Genomic DNA, 6000 nt, shown 5'->3' on the forward strand with positions numbered 1-6000 from the left:
GGTTAGATACTCAAAACGGGCCAGGGAAAAGGGACATGAGGTTGGGAGCATTTGAAGATTCAGAATTTCGACGCTTATTAGATTCACATTGACTAGCGATGACCCAGAGAGGTCAGGTTCGGGAGGCTCACAGGCACGAGTTTTGCTCGGAATGGGCCACATCCAGATGCTGATGCTCAGTGGCATTAGCACTAAGATGTGTCCCATTCTCGGCGTGGGTCCACCCCCATTCTCAGGGTGGGTCCATCCACATGAAGGCTTGTGGCCTGGCGCGTCTTCTGTGACTTCACAGAGTTACAGGGGTTGTGTTTGAACGGGTCCCTTTGAAATCAGAGGGTCCATGCTCATCAAAGTAGAAGTCTGCAAACAGGTACATCGGTACTCAGCAGATTCTCGGTCGGGTGCCACATGGCGAGGCGGTAAACGCGATCGACTGGGTAGATAAAGGGGAGCCATCTCACGTAGTTTAACACCTCACCGGTACCGCTGCAGGAAGGGGTCACAGCTTGGGAGTTCCAGGCTCTGGAAGATGCATAAACGGGGCTTACCTCTTACAGAGGTGGCACATAGGCCACAGGGGCACTGATTAGGGAGGATATTATAGGGCCATCCATGGTCAGGACATTCCAGGCTTCTTGAATGGATCTTCAAAGTCTTGTGGCCCTGAGAGTCCATGTTCAGAGGGAGCTATGCTAAGGAGGTCTGAGGACACTGAAATTCCATGCCAGCAGGTTTCTTCACCCAAACCATTTCTTGGTCAGAATACTTTTGTATTCTGTAAGATCCATGGCTAAGGGCTTCTCTGTCGCGAGCGGGGTCTATGATTCAGCGATCATAGCCCCCTAGGCCGCACTCGGGGCCTGTGTGCTCAGAAGTGTACACATACGGTTTCTTACATCATCTGTGCAACACAGGTCCAAGAGGGGCATACTCAGGGTCACTTCTTTATTGTTGTTTAATTGGGCCTAGATTGCTTTTGGGGGGGGTGCTCGTTTAAATGGGAGCTGTTCAACTTTAAAAGTTTGCACTGAGGATTCCTGGCTCAGCACTGAACTTTTGCAGGGATCACACAAGATCTCAGGGTTAGATACTCAAAACGGGCCAGGGAAAAGGGACATGAGGTTGGGAGCATTTGAAGATTCAGAATTTCGACGCTTATTAGATTCACATTGACTAGCGATGACCCAGAGAGGTCAGGTTCGGGAGGCTCACAGGCACGAGTTTTGCTCGGAATGGGCCACATCCAGATGCTGATGCTCAGTGGCATTAGCACTAAGATGTGTCCCATTCTCGGCGTGGGTCCACCCCCATTCTCAGGGTGGGTCCATCCACATGAAGGCTCGTGGCCTGGCGCGTCTTCTGTGACTTCACAGAGTTACAGGGGTTGTGTTTGAACGGGTCCCTTTGAAATCAGAGCGTCCATGCTCATCAAAGTGCACTTACGGGAAATTCACATCGCCAAGGGGCGACGTGCGAGCCGACGTCACAATACTGAGGCTTCGCATCCAAAGAGTCTACGAATGGACGGTACACGTTTAGAGGGCCCAGACGAAGAAGTCTGCAAACAGGTACGTCGGTACTCAGCAGATTCTCGGTCGGGAGCCACAGGGCGAGGCGGTAAACGCGATCGACTGGGTAGATAAAGGGGAGCCATCTCACGTAGTTTAACACCTCACCGGTACCGTTGCAGGAAGGGGTCACAGCTTGGGAGTTCCAGGCTCTGGAAGATGCATAAACGGGGCTTACCTCTTACAGACGTGGCACATAGGCCACAGGGGCACTGATTAGGGAGGATATTATAGGGCCATCCATGGTCAGGACATTCCAGGCTTCTTGAATGGATCTTCAAAGTCTTGAGGCCCTGAGAGTCCATGTTCAGAGGGAGCTATGCTAAGGAGGTCTGAGGACACTGAAATTCCATGCCAGCAGGTTTCTTCACTCAAACCATTTCTTGGTCAGAATACTTTTGTATTCTGTAAGATCCATGGCTAAGGGCTTCTCTGTCGCGAGCGGGGTCTATGATTCAGCGATCATAGCCCCCTAGGCCGCACTCGGGGCCTGTGTGCTCAGAAGTGTACACATACGGTTTCTTACATCATCTGTGCAACACAGGTCCAAGAGGGGCATAGTCAGGGTCACTTCTTTATTGTTGTTTAATTGGGCCTAGATTGCTTTTGGGGGGGGTGGTCGTTTAAATGGGAGCTGTTCAACTTTAAAAGTTTGCACTGAGGCTTCCTGGCTCAGCACTGAACTTTTGCAGGGATGACACAAGATCTCAGGGTTAGATACTCAAAACGGGCCAGGGAAAAGGGACATGAGGTTGGGAGCATTTGAAGATTCAGAATTTCGACGCTTATTAGATTCACATTGACTAGCGATGACCCAGAGAGGTCAGGTTCGGGAGGCTCACAGGCACGAGTTTTGCTCGGAATGGGCCACATCCAGATGCTGATGCTCAGTGGCATTAGCACTAAGATGTGTCCCATTCTCGGCGTGGGTCCACCCCCATTCTCAGGGTGGGTCCATCCACATGAAGGCTCGTGGCCTGGCGCGTCTTCTGTGACTTCACAGAGTTACAGGGGTTGTGTTTGAACGGGTCCCTTTGAAATCAGAGCGTCCATGCTCATCAAAGTGCACTTACGGGAAATTCACATCGCCAAGGGGCGACGTGCGAGCCGACGTCACAATACTGAGGGTTCGCATCCAAAGAGTCTACGAATGGACGGTACACGTTTAGAGGGCCCAGACGAAGAAGTCTGCAAACAGGTACGTCGGTACTCAGCAGATTCTCGGTCGGGTGCCACAGGGCGAGGCGGTAAACGCGATCGACTGGGTAGATAAAGGGGAGCCATCTCACGTAGTTTAACACCTCACCGGTACCGTTGCAGGAAGGGGTCACAGCTTGGGAGTTCCAGGCTCTGGAAGATGCATAAACGGGGCTTACCTCTTACAGAGGTGGCACATAGGCCACAGGGGCAATGATTAGGGAGGATATTATAGGGCCATCCATGGTCAGCACATTCCAGGCTTCTTGAATGGATCTTCAAAGTCTTGAGGCCCTGAGAGTCCATGTTCAGAGGGAGCTATGCTAAGGAGGTCTGAGGACACTGAAATTCCATGCCAGCAGGTTTCTTCACCCAAACCATTTCTTGGTCAGAATACTTTTGTATTCTGTAAGATCCATGGCTAAGGGCTTCTCTGTCGCGAGCGGGGTCTATGATTCAGCGATCATAGCCCCCTAGGCCGCACTCGGGCCTGTGTGCTCAGAAGTGTACACATACGGTTTCTTACATCATCTGTGCAACACAGGTCCAAGAGGGGCATAGTCAGGGTCACTTCTTTATTGTTGTTTAATTGGGCCTCGATTTCTTTTGGGGGGGGGGTCGTTTAAATGGGAGCTGTTCAACTTTAAAAGTTTGCACTGAGGCTTCCTGGCTCAGCACTGAACTTTTGCAGGGATGACACAAGATCTCAGGGTTAGATACTCAAAACGGGCCAGGGAAAAGGGACATGAGGTTGGGAGCATTTGAAGATTCAGAATTTCGACGCTTATTAGATTCACATTGACTAGCGATGACCCAGAGAGGTCAGGTTCGGGAGGCTCACAGGCACGAGTTTTGCTCGGAATGGGCCACATCCAGATGCTGATGCTCAGTGGCATTAGCACTAAGATGTGTCCCATTCTCGGCGTGGGTCCACCCCCATTCTCAGGGTGGGTCCATCCACATGAAGGCTCGTGGCCTGGCGCGTCTTCTGTGACTTCACAGAGTTACAGGGGTTGTGTTTGAACGGGTCCCTTTGAAATCAGAGCATCCATGCTCATCAAAGTGCACTTACGGGAAATTCACATCGCCAAGGGGCGACGTGCGAGCCGACGTCACAATACTGAGGCTTCGCATCCAAAGAGTCTACGAATGGACGGTACACGTTTAGAGGGCCCAGACGAAGAAGTCTGCAAACAGGTACGTCGGTACTCAGCAGATTCTCGGTCGGGTGCCACAGGGCGAGGCGGTAAACGCGATCGACTGGGTAGATAAAGGGGAGCCATCTCACGTAGTTTAACACCTCACCGGTACCGTTGCAGGAAGGGGTCACAGCTTGGGAGTTCCAGGCTCTGGAAGATGCATAAACGGGGCTTACCTCTTACAGAGGTGGCACATAGGCCACAGGGGCACTGATTAGGGAGGATATTATAGGGCCATCCATGGTCAGGACATTCCAGGCTTCTTGAATGGATCTTCAAAGTCTTGAGGCCCTGAGAGTCCATGTTCAGAGGGAGCTATGCTAAGGAGGTCTGAGGACACTGAAATTCCATGCCAGCAGGTTTCTTCACCCAAACCATTTCTTGGTCAGAATACTTTTGTATTCTGTAAGATCCATGGCTAAGGGCTTCTCTGTCGCGAGCGGGGTCTATGATTCAGCGATCATAGCCCCCTAGGCCGCACTCGGGGCCTGTGTGCTCAGAAGTGTACACATACGGTTTCTTACATCATCTGTGCAACACAGGTCCAAGAGGGGCATAGTCAGGGTCACTTCTTTATTGTTGTTTAATTGGGCCTAGATTGCTTTTGGGGGGGGTGGTCGTTTAAATGGGAGCTGTTCAACTTTAAAAGTTTGCACTGAGGCTTCCTGGCTCAGCACTGAACTTTTGCAGGGATGACACAAGATCTCAGGGTTAGATACTCAAAACGGGCCAGGGAAAAGGGACATGAGGTTGGGAGCATTTGAAGATTCAGAATTTCGACGCTTATTAGATTCACATTGACTAGCGATGACCCAGAGAGGTCAGGTTCGGGAGGCTCACAGGCACGAGTTTTGCTCGGAATGGGCCACATCCAGATGCTGATGCTCAGTGGCATTAGCACTAAGATGTGTCCCATTCTCGGCGTGGGTCCACCCCCATTCTCAGGGTGGGTCCATCCACATGAAGGCTCGTGGCCTGGCGCGTCTTCTGTGACTTCACAGAGTTACAGGGGTTGTGTTTGAACGGGTCCCTTTGAAATCAGAGCGTCCATGCTCATCAAAGTGCACTTACGGGAAATTCACATCGCCAAGGGGCGACGTGCGAGCCGACGTCACAATACTGAGGCTTCGCATCCAAAGAGTCTACGAATGGACGGTACACGTTTAGAGGGCCCAGACGAAGAAGTCTGCAAACAGGTACGTCGGTACTCAGCAGATTCTCGGTCGGGTGCCACAGGGCGAGGCGGTAAACGCGATCGACTGGGTAGATAAAGGGGAGCCATCTCACGTAGTTTAACACCTCACCGGTACCGTTGCAGGAAGGGGTCACAGCTTGGGAGTTCCAGGCTCTGGAAGATGCATAAACGGGGCTTACCTCTTACAGAGGTGGCACATAGGCCACAGGGGCACTGATTAGGGAGGATATTATAGGGCCATCCATGGTCAGGACATTCCAGGCTTCTTGAATGGATCTTCAAAGTCTTGAGGCCCTGAGAGTCCATGTTCAGAGGGAGCTATGCTAAGGAGGTCTGAGGACACTGAAATTCCATGCCAGCAGGTTTCTTCACCCAAACCATTTCTTGGTCAGAATACTTTTGTATTCTGTAAGATCCATGGCTAAGGGCTTCTCTGTCGCGAGCGGGGTCTATGATTCAGCGATCATAGCCCCCTAGGCCGCACTCGGGGCCTGTGTGCTCAGAAGTGTACACATACGGTTTCTTACATCATCTGTGCAACACAGGTCCAAGGGGGGCATAGTCAGGGTCACTTCTTTATTGTTGTTTAATTGGGCCTCGATTGCTTTTGGGGGGGGTGGTCGTTTAAATGGGAGCTGTTCAACTTTAAAAGTTTGCACTGAGGCTTCCTGGCTCAGCACTGAACTTTTGCAGGGATGACACAAGATCTCAGGGTTAGATACTCAAAACGGGCCAGGGAAAAGGGACATGAGGTTGGGAGCATTTGAAGATTCAGAATTTCGACGCTTATTAGATTCACATTGACTAGCGATGACCCAGAGAGGTCAGGTTCGGGAGGCTC

The sequence above is a fragment of the Furipterus horrens genome, unplaced genomic scaffold, assembly GCF_987537825.1.
Source record: "Furipterus horrens unplaced genomic scaffold, mFurHor1.1.pri manual_scaffold_4, whole genome shotgun sequence".
NCBI lineage: Eukaryota > Metazoa > Chordata > Mammalia > Chiroptera > Furipteridae > Furipterus > Furipterus horrens.